The sequence below is a fragment of the Pteronotus mesoamericanus genome, unplaced genomic scaffold (genome assembly GCF_021234165.1).
Source record: "Pteronotus mesoamericanus isolate MK-2021 breed Mesoamerican mustached bat unplaced genomic scaffold, CSHL_Meso_final contig_116, whole genome shotgun sequence".
NCBI lineage: Eukaryota > Metazoa > Chordata > Mammalia > Chiroptera > Mormoopidae > Pteronotus > Pteronotus mesoamericanus.
In genome coordinates, this window is record NW_026555027.1 from 32,710,183 (window position 1) to 32,723,988 (window position 13,806).

Here is a 13,806-nt window from a genome sequence, read left to right on the forward strand (position 1 = left end):
TATACCTCCCCAAGCAAGGGAAACAATAAATAAACAAACAAACAAACAAACAAACAAATGGGACTGCATAAAACTAAAAAGTTTTTGCACAGCAAAGGAAATTATCAACAAAACAAAAAGATAGCCCACAGAATGGGAGAACATATTCGCCAATACATCTGATAAGAGGTTCATATCCAAGATTTATAAAGTACTTACAAAATTCAGCACCAAAAAAACAAACAACCCAATTAAAAAATGGGCAAAGGAACTGAATAGACACTTCACATAGGCACTTCACCAAAGAGGACATACAGATGGCCAAAAGCCATATGAAAAGATGCTCAACATCACTAATCGTCAGAGAAATGCAAATTAAAACCACAATGAGATACCATCTCACATCTGTCAGAATGGCCATCATCAATAAATCAACAAACAACAAGTGCTAGCAAGGATGTGGAGACAGGGAAACTGTTTTCCACTGCTGGTGGGAATGCAGACTGCTGCAGCCACTGTGGAAAACAGTATGGAGATACCTCAAAAAATTAAAAATGGATCTGTCTTTTGACCCAGCAATCCCACTTCTGAGAATGTATCTGAAGGAGCCCAAAACACTAATTCAAAAGAACATAAGCACCCCTATGTTCATTGCAGCATTATTTACAATCACCAAGATACGGAAGCAGACCAAGTATCCGTCAGTAGATGAGTGGATAAAACAACCATGGGACATTTACACAATGGAATACTACCTAGCCATAAAAAAGAGGAAAATTTTACCCTTTGCAACAGTATAGATGGACCTGGAGAACATTATGCTAAACAAAGTAAGCCAGTCAGAGAAATACAAATAACATATGATTTCATTCATATTTGAAATCTAATGAACAAAACGAACTAACAAGGAAAATGGGGACAGACTCATAAAGGAGAGCAAGATGACAGCTGGGGTGGAGGGCGGTGGGGGGGAGAGGGGTTGAGCAAAAAGGAAAAAGGGCTCAGGGACTTGAACAACAGTATGATGATTGCTGAGGGGAGGGGGGTATAAGAGGACTAAGAGGTAATGGAAAAAAACACACTTAAGATTAAATTTTAAAAATCTAAGCAAATAACATTAAATTTTAATGTTATTCAATTTCAGCATAGAGGGATATGTTGTAGTTTCAACAAAAGTGTGTTTTGGGACCATTAAGACATCTTGTTTGGTTAAAAATACAAACCCAGAAGCATTGAAATTAGAGTTTCTTATTTAAACAGAGTCAAATAGAAATATGTCCCTGTACCTGTTAAACTAGTTTGTCAGCAATTTATGACTGGTCACTACAGAGCAGTTTTTGGTAGAGCAGATATAATCTAGGAATGAGGAAACAAGACGGTAGGTGAGTGGTGGTTTTTAATGAAACTTTAAGATTGACTTTGCTGTTACAAGGAATCTAAGATCTGAATAGGTGGAAAGATTTGTCTAAGAGGTGAAACTGGGAAGTGAATGTGTGATTCTGCATCTGCATGATGGTCAGGTATCCATTTGGTAAAGGCCATAAATTGTTACATGAAAATTATCTCAATGATCATTTATTAATCATTCACCATATGCTAGACACTGTGCCTTGCGTTTTTATGACTTTTAAGTTTTACAATACGTCATCTAATATCACAAATTTCCCCAAGGTTGTTAGCTAAAAAAATGAGAGTGCTGAAACTCTTGGATTGTTTCATGCAAAACTCACCCCCTTTCTGCTATAACACTCTGTCTTACTGAAAGCTGGCTAGATGATTTTTGAGGCTTTTCTTTGGAAAGAAGAGTGTATCCATGAGGATTGCATTCAGTTGCTTGTAGCAAACCCTAACCAAGGGTACTCTAAACAAGGAAGGGGATTATTTTTCTCATGTAACAAGAAGTGTAAAGCTAGGCAGTTTTTGGTAGTCACTGCCCTTCTTTTTCTCTTTAGCGCTGCATTGTGGTCATAAAAGGGCTGTTCCCTCTCCAACCTCACAGCAACCTCGGTGCCAGAACAGGTGGCAATGTCTGCATCAGGAAAGCAAAAACCTTCTCAGGACCTTCTAGGCAACTTCCTGCTAAATCTCCACCATTTCTGTGAGCATCCTGATTACCAGTGTTTTGAACTCTGCATCTCATTGGTTGGCTATCTCCTTGTAACTTAGCTCTTTTTCTGGACTTTTGATCTGTTCTTTCATTTGGGCCATATTTCTTTGTCTCAGTGCACCTGTTACATTGTAAGGAGTGGAGCCTTAAGTATGCTCCAGGGCAGGACAATCCACTTCGCTCGGTTTGGGCGCTGTATGTGGGGGAGGGGTCAGAGAGGGAACACTGCCTCTTGCTCGGCTCTCACCCCACTTTCAGTCACCTCCCCTGCTACCCACAGGTGAATTGGGACCTTTTGGTGCTGATTCCTGGGTGGGTGGGTTTCTGTACGTTCTAGGATCATATGGGTCCCAATGGACTCTTCTGTGAGACTTGGTTTCTCCTGCTGCTGCAACCCCCACAGATTTTTACAGCCAGAGGTTTTGAGGTTTTATTTCCCTGCACTGGAACCCTAGGTTGCATGATCTGTCTCACTCCCCAGTTGTTCCTTCCAGTTTATACACAAACAACGTGGGACCGCCAGCCACCATCTCACCCCCCTAGTCTACCAGCTACCACCTGCTGCGCATCCCCTCCACCCCAGGTTCCCGTCTCCGCCCCTCCTACCAGCCTGGATGAATGTTTCTTCTTTAAATCCTTGGTTGACCGACTTCCATACAGTTTGATTTTCTGGCAGTCCTGGTTGCTTTTGTGTTTTAAATTGGTTGTTGTCCTTCTTTTGGTTGTGAGAGGATGCGAAGTGTATCTACCTATGGCTACATTTTGGCCGGAAGTCCTTCAGGCCACCCTTATTTTAAATACTCACCCAGAACTTCCCACATGACCTCACATCCAGCCCCTCCAATGATGTGCTACTTTTGCCTGTTCCCCCATATCTTTTACCTTTTTTCAGCTGCCATCTTTAGTCAGAGCATGACTTCCCCATGACACAGGGATATCTGCCTTCCCTGGCTATGCCATGAGTCACTAGACTCTCTTAAAGTCACATACACCGTTGGCCAGAGTGGCAGCACAGCTGTTAACTTGCCATGGTTCTGCAAATCATCTTAACCATCTTATCATCCACTTCCTCCTTTCCCCCACTCCAGGTCTGTAAGGAATATGCTCCTATTTTCAGGAACCCCTGCTCTGCACCCAGCTACACTGGGTACTCAACAAACATTGGTTAAATATCAAATTAGCACTGTTGATGCAAAAAAGCATCACCCAATGCTGTGTAAGTGTGCTATTTGTGAAAGTGTTATTTGCAGATTTTTATTTAAAAATGGGAATTCATAGACCACTACGGGCGTTTGCTTAGTGGAGTACATGTTTCAAGTTCTGTCACCCTGTGTATACATACCCCCATCTGGAGACAACTACCAATGATGACGCTGCCAACCCAGCTGGCGAGATGGGAGCAAATTGGGCAGGAGCCTCAAGGCCTGGCACAAGGAATGGGGTCTCACTGAACGCCACCCCGCGTGCACGCAGGGGGTGCCCCTTCTTGTGGAGAGCAGCACCAATAAATTGGCCTTTGGTCTCTTAAAGATAGGCTAAAGCAGGGGTCCCCAACTTCTGGGCCATGGACCAGTACCAGCCTGGGCCTGTTAGGAATCAGGCTGCACAGCAGGAGGTGAGCTTGAATGTGATGTGTTTGAATCATCCAAAAACCATCCCCGCCTCCCTCCCCCATCCATGGAAATATTGTCTTCCATGAAACTGGTCCCTGGTGCCAAGAAGGTTGGGGACCGCTGGGCTGAAGTATATAAAACCAAATGGCGTCACTCATGTCAACCAAGATGGCCGCCAACCAGCCATGACACGTGGGTTGAAGAAGGAAACGACCCGTCACTTTTGGCACCCTGCCAAATACCTGCCAGGGCGGCAACAACCCAAGGTATGGGCACACAGACATTTCTGCAGAGAGGGCAGACCTGCTGAGAGTGTGATGAGGAACCTTGGCCCTGAGCCACAGCTCAACCCGGTGCCAAGAATTTGGGTGCAATTGAGGAGGACTTTACAGCCAGCAGAGACAGCAAATCTCCCATCACAAGACGACTGCTCCATACTCCTCTGGGCCACGTGCCACCTGAGGCTCTGCCCCACTGAACTCTGCGAACTCTGGAGCTTCTACCGTGCCTGAGGCACTGCTCTAATGGGACCAAGACACGCCCTGCTCCCCAACCACGTCCTCAGGACCTGGTACTGAGACTCTGGGAATCGGGTTCATTAATCCCACATTGATCATTGTGTGTCAACTGTGTGTAATATAACAGAGGACAAGCTACTAATGTAATGTTGAAGTATCTTGTGAACCTGCATTTAATAAAAGCTGAGTTTGAGGAACAGCCCTTGTAGCTCTTGCCTCATTTCTCGCCGCTGCCGACTATAGACTCAGCCCGGCCACCTACTTCCTCCCAGCTGGAGGTGAGAGCCTCCTCCCGAGTTCGGGCCGACAGGGGTCCTACTGAGGGTGCTTCCCGACACTTCCCCCAGCCTCAGTTCCTCGCCCGCGGGGTCGCAGTGCTGGCTTTCGTGGGTTCTCGCCGCCCCGCCGGCAGGCGGCGCCCTGCGGCAGATCTCCCTCCGGGGTCGTGACGGGGCGTGCGCGCTCCAAAACTCCCGGCGCCCCTGCCCGCACTTCCTGGTCGGAGGGGGCCGAGCGGCGGCAGGGGTCGCCTCGGCCCGCCTGACTCCCGCCCCTCCCTCGGCGGTCACCTGGGGCGGAGCGCTGCAGGTACCGGGGAGGCGGACTCGTCTCTTGTCTGGTCTGGCGCCTGGCGCCAGGGACGCAGAAGCCTTGGGTGAGTGCGGAGGACCGGCGCCCTCTGTTTCCCGACCCGGGGTCCGGGTGGTCAACGGCACCCGCGCTGTTTGCCGCTTCCCGCTTCCCAGACGGGCGCTCGCATCCGGGGAGAGGAATTTCCCTTCCAGGGATTCAGAGGCTGAGGTTTCCCTGCGACTTGAGAGGTCTCGACGTGGGGCAGGGCCGTTGGTTGAAAGCCAGTGATGTCCGAGCCTGACCGATCCGGCTTGGGGTTTTCGCTAGCCTGGGCGTCTGGCGCTGTGGTGCGTTTGGGGACCCGAGAGACCGCTAATAAACCCGGTGGCCTGAGTGGGACATACACTCGCATTCTCTGTTTCAAAGGGAGATCGCTTGGAAACATTATAAAAACAGGCGAAGTTACAGAAAAAGGTGTTTGTAATTTTTACTCCCCTTTCTGGCACATAGGTGGGTGGGGTGTTGCATACAGTTACGTTCACACGCGCCCGTGTAGGCGTTGGGGCGGGCTTTCCTCCCTTTCCCCTGGCCTTCGGGAGCTGGGGACCGAGCTTGGCGAGCGCTAGGCTATGAGATTAAGCCCCGGGGCTTTGCAGGGCTGTTTGCTTTTGGAGACAGTGGCGCCCCCATTGGCTCCTCTACGATCAATCTGGACTGGTTCGAAATTCTCTCTAGATAACCTGGGTCCTCCCTCCGGAAGTTGTCGGCTGAAGCTTCTTTTCTCACCTGGCCAGGTGGCCTTGTTAAGTGGCATTACGCGGCGATCGTGAGGACCCGTCCTGCACAGGAAAAGTCCAGTTGGGAGAAAACGTAACTCTCTTTGCCCTACCCCGTGCACGAGACTTTGGTAAGGGGCAGAGGTTGTTGCCGAAATCCCACAGATAAAACCCACGCAGATCAGAATCGCAAAAGACGAGTGAATGAGTGTTTCACTCTCAGAATTGCTAATTGCCTCAGGTCGAACCGTTTCGCTTGTGCTTTTCCAGATTTTTTTTTTAAGTTCTTTAATGATAAAAATGGCTGATATAAAGGTTATTGAGAATTGCCAGTGGGGATCAGCCTGGCTCTATGAAAATCACAGGGATCGGGAAACTAGTTTAAAAACTAAGAAACATAGCACCGCAATGCAATGCGATGTGTGAGCCCTGGTGGGATCCTGATTTGATATCAAAAAAAAAAAAAAAAAAAAAAGTTTGTAAAAAGCTGAGCCAATAGAGGATATTTGCACTGGTCATTCTGTAGCATTAAGGAGATTAGTTTTATTTAGTTACTTTAGGTAATGGTATAATTACCTGAATCCTTGTCTTTTAGAAATAAATATTGAAATTGAAATATAAATTGAGGCTTTGATTCAAAATAATCCAGTTTAGAGAAGCACTGTCCGTGAAGAAGTGAGGGGGAACAGGATGAAAGGCTGGATGAGAGGTATGGGGTATAGGATTTCTTAAAATGTTGTCTCTACTTTTGTGCGTGGGTGTTTTCCTTTGGAAGTATTACCACCCCCACCACACCACCACCTGTGAAGCATTTTTTTTTCTCCCAGAAAGTAGGTTTGGAAGTTAACAGCTCGTGTTACTAGATTCAAGGCGTTCCACAGACCCTCACTCGTAAATTGGGCGTAAAGTCCGCCTCTCTGGACTCAGAGAAAGTCTTTTTCGCCTTCCTGGGGTGCCGCTGTATTTAGCTCAGAAGGTATAGGGTGTTTGCTGAATGTGACAGAGCTGAGTGGATCAAGTTGATGCAGGTGGGTGCTGGGTCAGCTTTTTTTATACAAAGGGTATTAGCAAGCCTTGGGGTTGGGTTGTCTGCAAAGGGGCGGGTTGTGTACAATGTGTAAGCAATTTTTCTGAACTCTCCAAATGCTTTCTGAGTTATGCTCATCAAAAAACAGAGCTCAGAGTAGTGAACACGACCATATACACTTTGAATTTGTGTATACTTCTGGAAGCACTGTATACATCAAGTAAAAATGTACATTACAAAACAAATCACAAGGTGAATGGATCTTATTACTGAAAGAGATCTTATCTTTGTATGTTGTCTTTTTTATATCCTTACCTTGTTTGCTTCAGGCATCGAGACGTGTAAATATTTAGCTAAACCGACTCCTAAAATATTCTGCATTATTCTTTTCCTCTCCAAGAACCATGTTTTGAAGGAGAGGGATATGGTGAACATTCATCCAACTTTCTTGTTTTTTTATCCTCTCTGGAGATGTAGAATTCCTCCTCATTCTGACATGCTTCATTAGTAATTTGGAAAACTGATGACTGTTCGAGGGAGATATTAAAGTTCTGTAGAAGGAGGAAGCTGCGACATGCTCCTCATAGACCTGCATTTCTTAGTAGAACTGATTTTAATGCCTCTGCTTCTAAGAGAAAACAAGCCAAGTAAATGCTATCTGTGATAGTTGCAAGTTGAAGTTAAATGAATCCCCTCAGCCTAGACCTTGCCTAGAGCAGCTTCGCTAGTGTACAATAAAAGAGGTTGTAAAGGTGCTTTAAGAATTCAGTTGAGGAAATGCCAAAGCATGTCCCAGTTTCCTTGCAGTGTGTGGGGAAAATGAGAGAATCAGCAAAAGTCCCCTTGCAATTGGAAAATATCATAGCGAATTCATGACAAAAGTGAAATTGGCTTGTGGTTTAGTTTTCTTTGTGTGACAGAAAGATGCAGTTGTTACGTGACTGTATTTTCTGGCTCAGTTCTAAAAAACAAGATCATGGAGAGAGAAAAGAAACTTACCTGGCCCTTAAGTGACCAGGCAGTAACTTGGTAACGTTTACCATCCTCTGTGTGAGGATGGTGGAATTGGACTCTGGAGAGTAGATTGCTAATAACCATTTTAAGGAATCGCCACAATGTGACACTATCTTCTCCCTCCATCATGTTATCTCAGGGTATAAACACATTAGAAAAGCAGATTACTGCTTTGTCAGTTTAAAATGAGAGGAAGAGGTGTTGGCAATCAAGTCAATAACTCTTCTAGTACACAAACGCTCTGCTTTTATCTACTTCTCTCTGTCCCATCCTGTGAGGTGGAGCAGTTGTGTTGGAGGATTGTTTTAGTTTTTAACAGATGAGAACATTGAAATATGAAGACACTAAGTAAGACTTACCAAGTCGTTTCTTTAGAGATATGGGGGAAGGAGATTTATCATTTGTTGAGAGTTCATGGTAGTCACACACACATGTTTTTAGTTCTCACAAATGTCTCATAGTTAGTAATTATTAGCCCATTTTGCAGATGGAATTGTAGCTAAGAGAGGCTAATAGTTGACTTGAGGTCTTGCAGCAAGTGAAAGTGGAGCCAGGATTTAAATTCAAATCTGTGGGGTCTTAGAGTGTTCAGCGGCACTACCTTAGTAGGCAGTGGAGCTACGCACCCAAGAGTTTGTTCGTTAGTCTAGGCAAGCTGTCTTTTTACCACATTTGACTACCCTGGTTACAAATTGTGGATGTGGGCCACATCCACCTAACAGAGACGTTTTATCAGGCCAGCACAGTGTTAAAAAGTGAACCAGCCCTGAAAACTGGAAGATTTCAGATATTCTGCCCTCAAGAATTCCTGAAGGTCCGCCTGGCTTCTGTTATTCTGTGAGGCAGAGGACAATCACATTTAAACTGTTGTTTCTCTTGCAGTGAGAGGGGTTTCTATAGGTGTGTCTATCCAAAATGGAATAACAAAAGATAAATTGAGAGGCTCTTGTCTCAAGAAAAATAGGAAGGAGTATATTCCTTGGAGGGAATGAGGAGCCCTTTGTTTCCTTTACATAGCTTCCATGTCAGAAAAATGCAAGGTATGCCATCATTTTTCTCATACCCCATTAGCTTTACTTATCACTTCTTTTCCTCTAGACTTTAGAGTTTACTGCCTCTGCAACACAACAAAAATGGAGTACGTGTGTGGGCAAGCTGCAGTAGAGCAAAGGAATGCCTCCAAAATCCCAAACCACAGACTCTTTGTGAGGGAAGATGGGCCTCTAGGGTGTCCTGTGAGGGTGGGGCACCAAGCAGCCTGTTACTGGATGCAGACGGCTCCTGAGCTTGTGCGCCGACTCTCTGTAGGTGCTCTGAGGACCCTGAGGACTTGGGAAGGTCTTCCTCACTCCCCCGTCTCTGCCTGCCCCTCTTGAGCTAATGACAGACCTGCACGAGCACACGGCATAGGCATAACCCTGTCTGAAAGCTCTGCAGGGATGGGGAACTGAGGGGCCCCTAGTCCGGCCTTTGAAAACTTTCTGTGGTGTAAGTCCAAGGGTGGTCTAATTTCCTCATCTTGAAACTTTCAGTTGAAAGTCATGGGACAGATGTTGTCACATCGGTCTGCATCTGGAATTTAATGACAGTTGAGGCTTCTTTCTATATATCTTTACTTCCTTTCCCCAAATCTGAGTGCTCTTAGCTGGGGGGGTGGGGGGGGATGGGACAGAGAGAGGGAAGAGGAAATACCACAAATGGACCCTCATGGAGTGGTTTTGAAGAAATGTTACGTGCTGTTTTGAGGAATTGGTCCCTAGAGCTGTCAGTTTAGATATGTACAATATATTGTGGGAACGGAAGACGTTTCCTTTGCTCTTCAAGGTTCTTTCAGCTGTTCTAATAATTAAATCTATGTAGGACAGATTATCAAGAGAAAAATAACCAAATTTAATTACATACATGTGCATGGGAACATTACATACAGGAGAGTTTCAGACAGAAAGGGGAAATGAGGCATATGTGGCATCCTTAGCCAAGAGTGAGGTAAGGTGCCTTAGGATTTGAGATGGGGAAGAAAGGTAATCCACAGGCTGGTCAGAATAGGTGTTCAGTAATTGGACGTTTACCCTGCTCTGTCGATAGAGCATAAAAAATTATTACTCGTAATAACTTACTATGGTCAAGGTCCCCAATTTAAAATTGTGAAGGGAGTGGTAAAAGGATCCCAATGACTTTCAGTTCAAAAGAATTCACATGCCAACGTGGCATGCCTTGGAAAGGCTGGTACTGATTCCCTTCCTGTATACCCCTGTGATAAGAATAATAGAACAGAGGAAGGTGCCAGTCCAATGCCTTGTTTGGTTGAAGGAAGGGCGTTTAGAGATGAGGTGTTGTAAATGCCTGGTCATTGGTTGGTTGGATCCTTTCGAGGAGAACTCTGGGACTCAGACGCATGGCTGCCTGTTCCCTCAGGTAGGTGGTCAGTTACTCCTCGGTTGAACAGACAGGTGGTAAGGGAAAGCGGGCGAATTGATTACCTGCCAGAGCAAACACAGGCGAGGAAGCAGTCCTGAGTGTGGACTCCAGCCACATCGCTGGATTTATCTCTGGTTCTTCCACCACCTATATTTGTGCCCTTGACTGTTCTTTAATCTCTCTGTGCCTGAGTTTTCTCTCGTGTGAAATGGAAGTACTAATAAATAATAGCTACCGCATACAGCTGTGAGCATTAAATGGCACATCCATGCCTGGCATGGAATAAGGATTCGCTGTTGGCTAGCTATTGCTGTTGTTGTGAGAGCCCTGCCTTGTTCACTTTTGCCTTTATTTGGGGGACTTTTCCCATCCATAATTTTAGAAGGAAAGCCACACGGTAGAAATAATGTCCAGCTCTGAGAGTGAGCCATGGCCGCCGTTCTGTGCTTCCTCGTGACCTTAGGAAAACGTTCTTCCTGATAAATGCTCCCAGGGAGTTTGGAGCAGCAGCCACCTAGTTAATGAAGAGAACTGGGCTGGAGCCCTTGGCTTTAAGTTGGGCTTTGTCTCTGTTGTTTAGGGATTAAACTCTGCACCGACTCTGGAAAAGATGGAATCCCCTGGTGGGTGCAGATTCCACCCTATTGTGGAAGAGCAGGCTGGTGTGAGCCTGGAATTGAGGCAGACGCAGCAGTCCTGGCCCCCGGGCTGCCACACTGGGCGGGGGCTCACAGCCGACTTGTCCTCCCTGACCCTGAGCCCCTCCATGGGCAGGAGATAAACACACCTCAAGGCATGTTGTGAAGGGCTATACAATTTTTATGAAATCCTGGCACAGGCACAGGGAAGTGCCGTGTCCGAAATGCCCTTTAGTGGTGCAGTCATACAGCAGGTACACAAGCAGGTTTAAAGATGCTGATAACTAACATTTACGTAGCATTTTTTAATAGTTTGAGTAAGGGCTTATCTAATTTGACCTTCAGCCCGGGTATGGGTTGATTTGTTTGCGTTTGTTTCTACTTCCTTTTCTGCCTGTTAGGAGAAGTACAAAAATGAACTGAGGTTCAGGCCAGGAATGGGAACATAGGAATGGGTTATTCACTTTGATCAAAGAAGGCAACATGAGTCTGTGGTCCTCATGGCCTTAAGGAGGCATAGGGAGTGCACCCCGGGAGAAATTGATAGCTTACGTGTACCCGGGAAGCTGGAAGCGTCCGTTGTGTCCAGGGAGGCAGAATGGAGGGGCAGCCAGTTTCCTCCAAGCAGTCAAGGCAGAAGTCACCCCGGTTAACAGCTTCTGCCCATTCATAGAAGTGCTAGTGGGGGGTCGGGAAGGGAGGCCATGGGCTCTTGGACTTCCTCCTCCTGCTCCAGGTCCAGACCTTCACTAACTCACTGCCTTTCTCCTCCTCCACTCCCAGCCAAGTATTCCTGTGAGATATCCAGCAACCGATGCCCCCAGCTCACTCCCCTCTGATAGACCCCCAGGCCTGCTCCCATCTCACTGGTCCTTGAACAGATTTCTCTCTGCAACCTCTGCCATAGTCTGTCGGTAGTCTTGCCTCCTACTGCATAGGCTCCTTCTTCCCTCCTTTCAGTTTATTTTATGCTGGGAATTTGAAGGGGAAAAAAGAACTATGACCCCACCATTCACCTTTTTTTTAAAAGCATTAACTTTTTTTTTTTTTTTAAAGATTTCATTTATTTTTAGAGAAAGGGGAAGCGAGGGAGAAAGAGAGGAAGAGAAATATCAATGTGTGGTTGCCTCTTGCACGCCCCCTACTGGGGTCCTGGCCCAGAACCCAGGCATGTGCCCTGACTGGGAATTGAACCAGCGACCCTTTGGTTCTCAGGTCAGCACTCAGTCCACTGAGCCATGCCAGCCAGTGCAGACATTGACGTTTTGACATATTTCCTTTCACTTTTGTTTTGCTTTTCTTTTGTTTTTCCATACATTTAATACATTTTGCCATTTACAAAAATTTAATTTATATTATGTTAGCATTTTAACAAAGTTTTCATACTGTGATTAAAATTTATCATAGCATTTTTTCTGTCTTTACAAATATCATTTGTAATAATTGCATGCTATTTCAGCCTTTCTTAGCCCATCTCTTAATATGAGGGAAGTAAGTGGTTCCTCCTTTTTGATATTATAAATCATTCTAAGTTGAATGTACATAAACTTTTGATCTGTGATATAATGTATTTATTTGGTCTTCATTCCTGGTTCCTGGTACAGAGCTCCTGGTGAGAAGAGCGTCTTGTTATTAATAGGTCCCTTCCGACTGTACCTGAGTTTATGCTGATGAGGTACTTCTGAGTGGATGTGGGCTGGTTGCCAGGGAAACCAGCCACTGATTAGTGAGTTGGACCTTTTAGCCCCACCCCCTTACCTCCATGGCAAGGAGAGGGACTAGAGATTGAATTCAGTCATCAGCAGCCAATGATTTGATCAATCATAGCTATATAATGAAGCCTCTATAAAAACCCTAAACAACGGGGTTTGAAGAGCTTCTGAGTTGTTGGGCACACCAGGGTGCTGGGAGGGTGGTGTGCCCAGAGAGGGCATGGAAGCTCTTCACCTTTCCACACACCTCGCCCTATGCATCTCTTCCATTTGGCTCTTCCTGAGTTGTGTCCTGTACAATAAATCAGATAGTAGGTGTCAACAAAAATTCCCAAAAGGAATATTAGAAAATGGAGAGACTTTATTGATGTGGACAGATTGCCAAACAGGGATGTTGCCTCTCGGAGAAACTGAAAGTGTGCTCTGAGGAAACAGAGGGAAGGCAAACGTTTTTTTTTTTTTTTAAGGATTTTAATTATTTATTTTTAGAGAGGGGAAGAGAGGGAGAAAGATGGGGAGAGAAACATGGATTGGTTGCCTCTGGCCTGTGGCCCAACCTGGAACTGAACCTGCATCCCAGGCATGTGCCCTGACCATGAATCAAATTGGTGGCCTTTCACAATGCCCAGCCAACCGAGCCACACTGGTTGGGGCCACCTTTTCTGTTTTGTGTAAATGAGATATCCAAAGTCATATGGTTCTGATTGATGTGAATCTGTGTGAATCGAGAATGCAGTCCTGATTGGTCCTTATGGAGCAGTTCTGATTGATTGGTTTCAGTGCAAAATAAGGATATAATTATGCAGTTCTGATTGGATGGGTGAGGTGTCAGAGGAAACGAGGAACTCCCTTACAATAGCTGATTCAGACAACATAAAGGAGCAGGACATAGATCAGGAAGCCAAGAGTTCAGCCTGAGGTTCTTCCCAGTACACAGGGTACACGAGAAGCCCCTGTGGGCTGATGGCAGCTAGACTCTCATTATCTCTACAGTTTGGGAATCCATCTCAGCAGTTAAGTTTCTTCTCTAGGTTTGCACCAGATGAACCTTTCTTCTCAGTGTCCACCTAAGTAAGGTGTTTCCCTGAGTTCTGTGAGCCATTAAAGCAAATCATTGAATCTTGAGGAGGGAGTCATGGGAATTCCTGATTTATAGCCAGTTGGTAGAAGTACAGGTGACAACCTGGGACTTGTGACTGGCATGTGAGGTGGGTAGCAGCCTTGTGGGACTAAGATCTCATGGGGCCTGCACTAATTCTGCATAGGTAGTTTTAGAATAGCTTGGTGTAGGAAAAACCAACCTATTTAGTGTCAGAAGTATTGTTAGTAGAGACAGTGTTTTTACTTTTTGATTCCATTTCACATTATTTGGGACGGATTCCTATAAGAATAATGACTGAATCAAAGGTTTTGAATAGTACACTTTTCTTC

General features: G+C 45.6%; 1 protein-coding gene across 2 annotated transcripts in view; it reads left to right on the forward strand.

Moving 5' to 3' along the window:
- The first annotated feature begins 4,658 nt into the window (after positions 1 to 4,658).
- Positions 4,659 to 13,806, forward strand: part of GPR160 (G protein-coupled receptor 160) — a 38,795-nt gene continuing 29,647 nt past the window's right edge. For both annotated transcript variants that reach the window (XM_054580454.1, XM_054580446.1), the window contains exon 1: positions 4,659 to 4,872. The gene's annotated coding sequence lies outside the window, so the exon portion shown is untranslated. The remainder of the gene's footprint in view (positions 4,873 to 13,806) is intronic.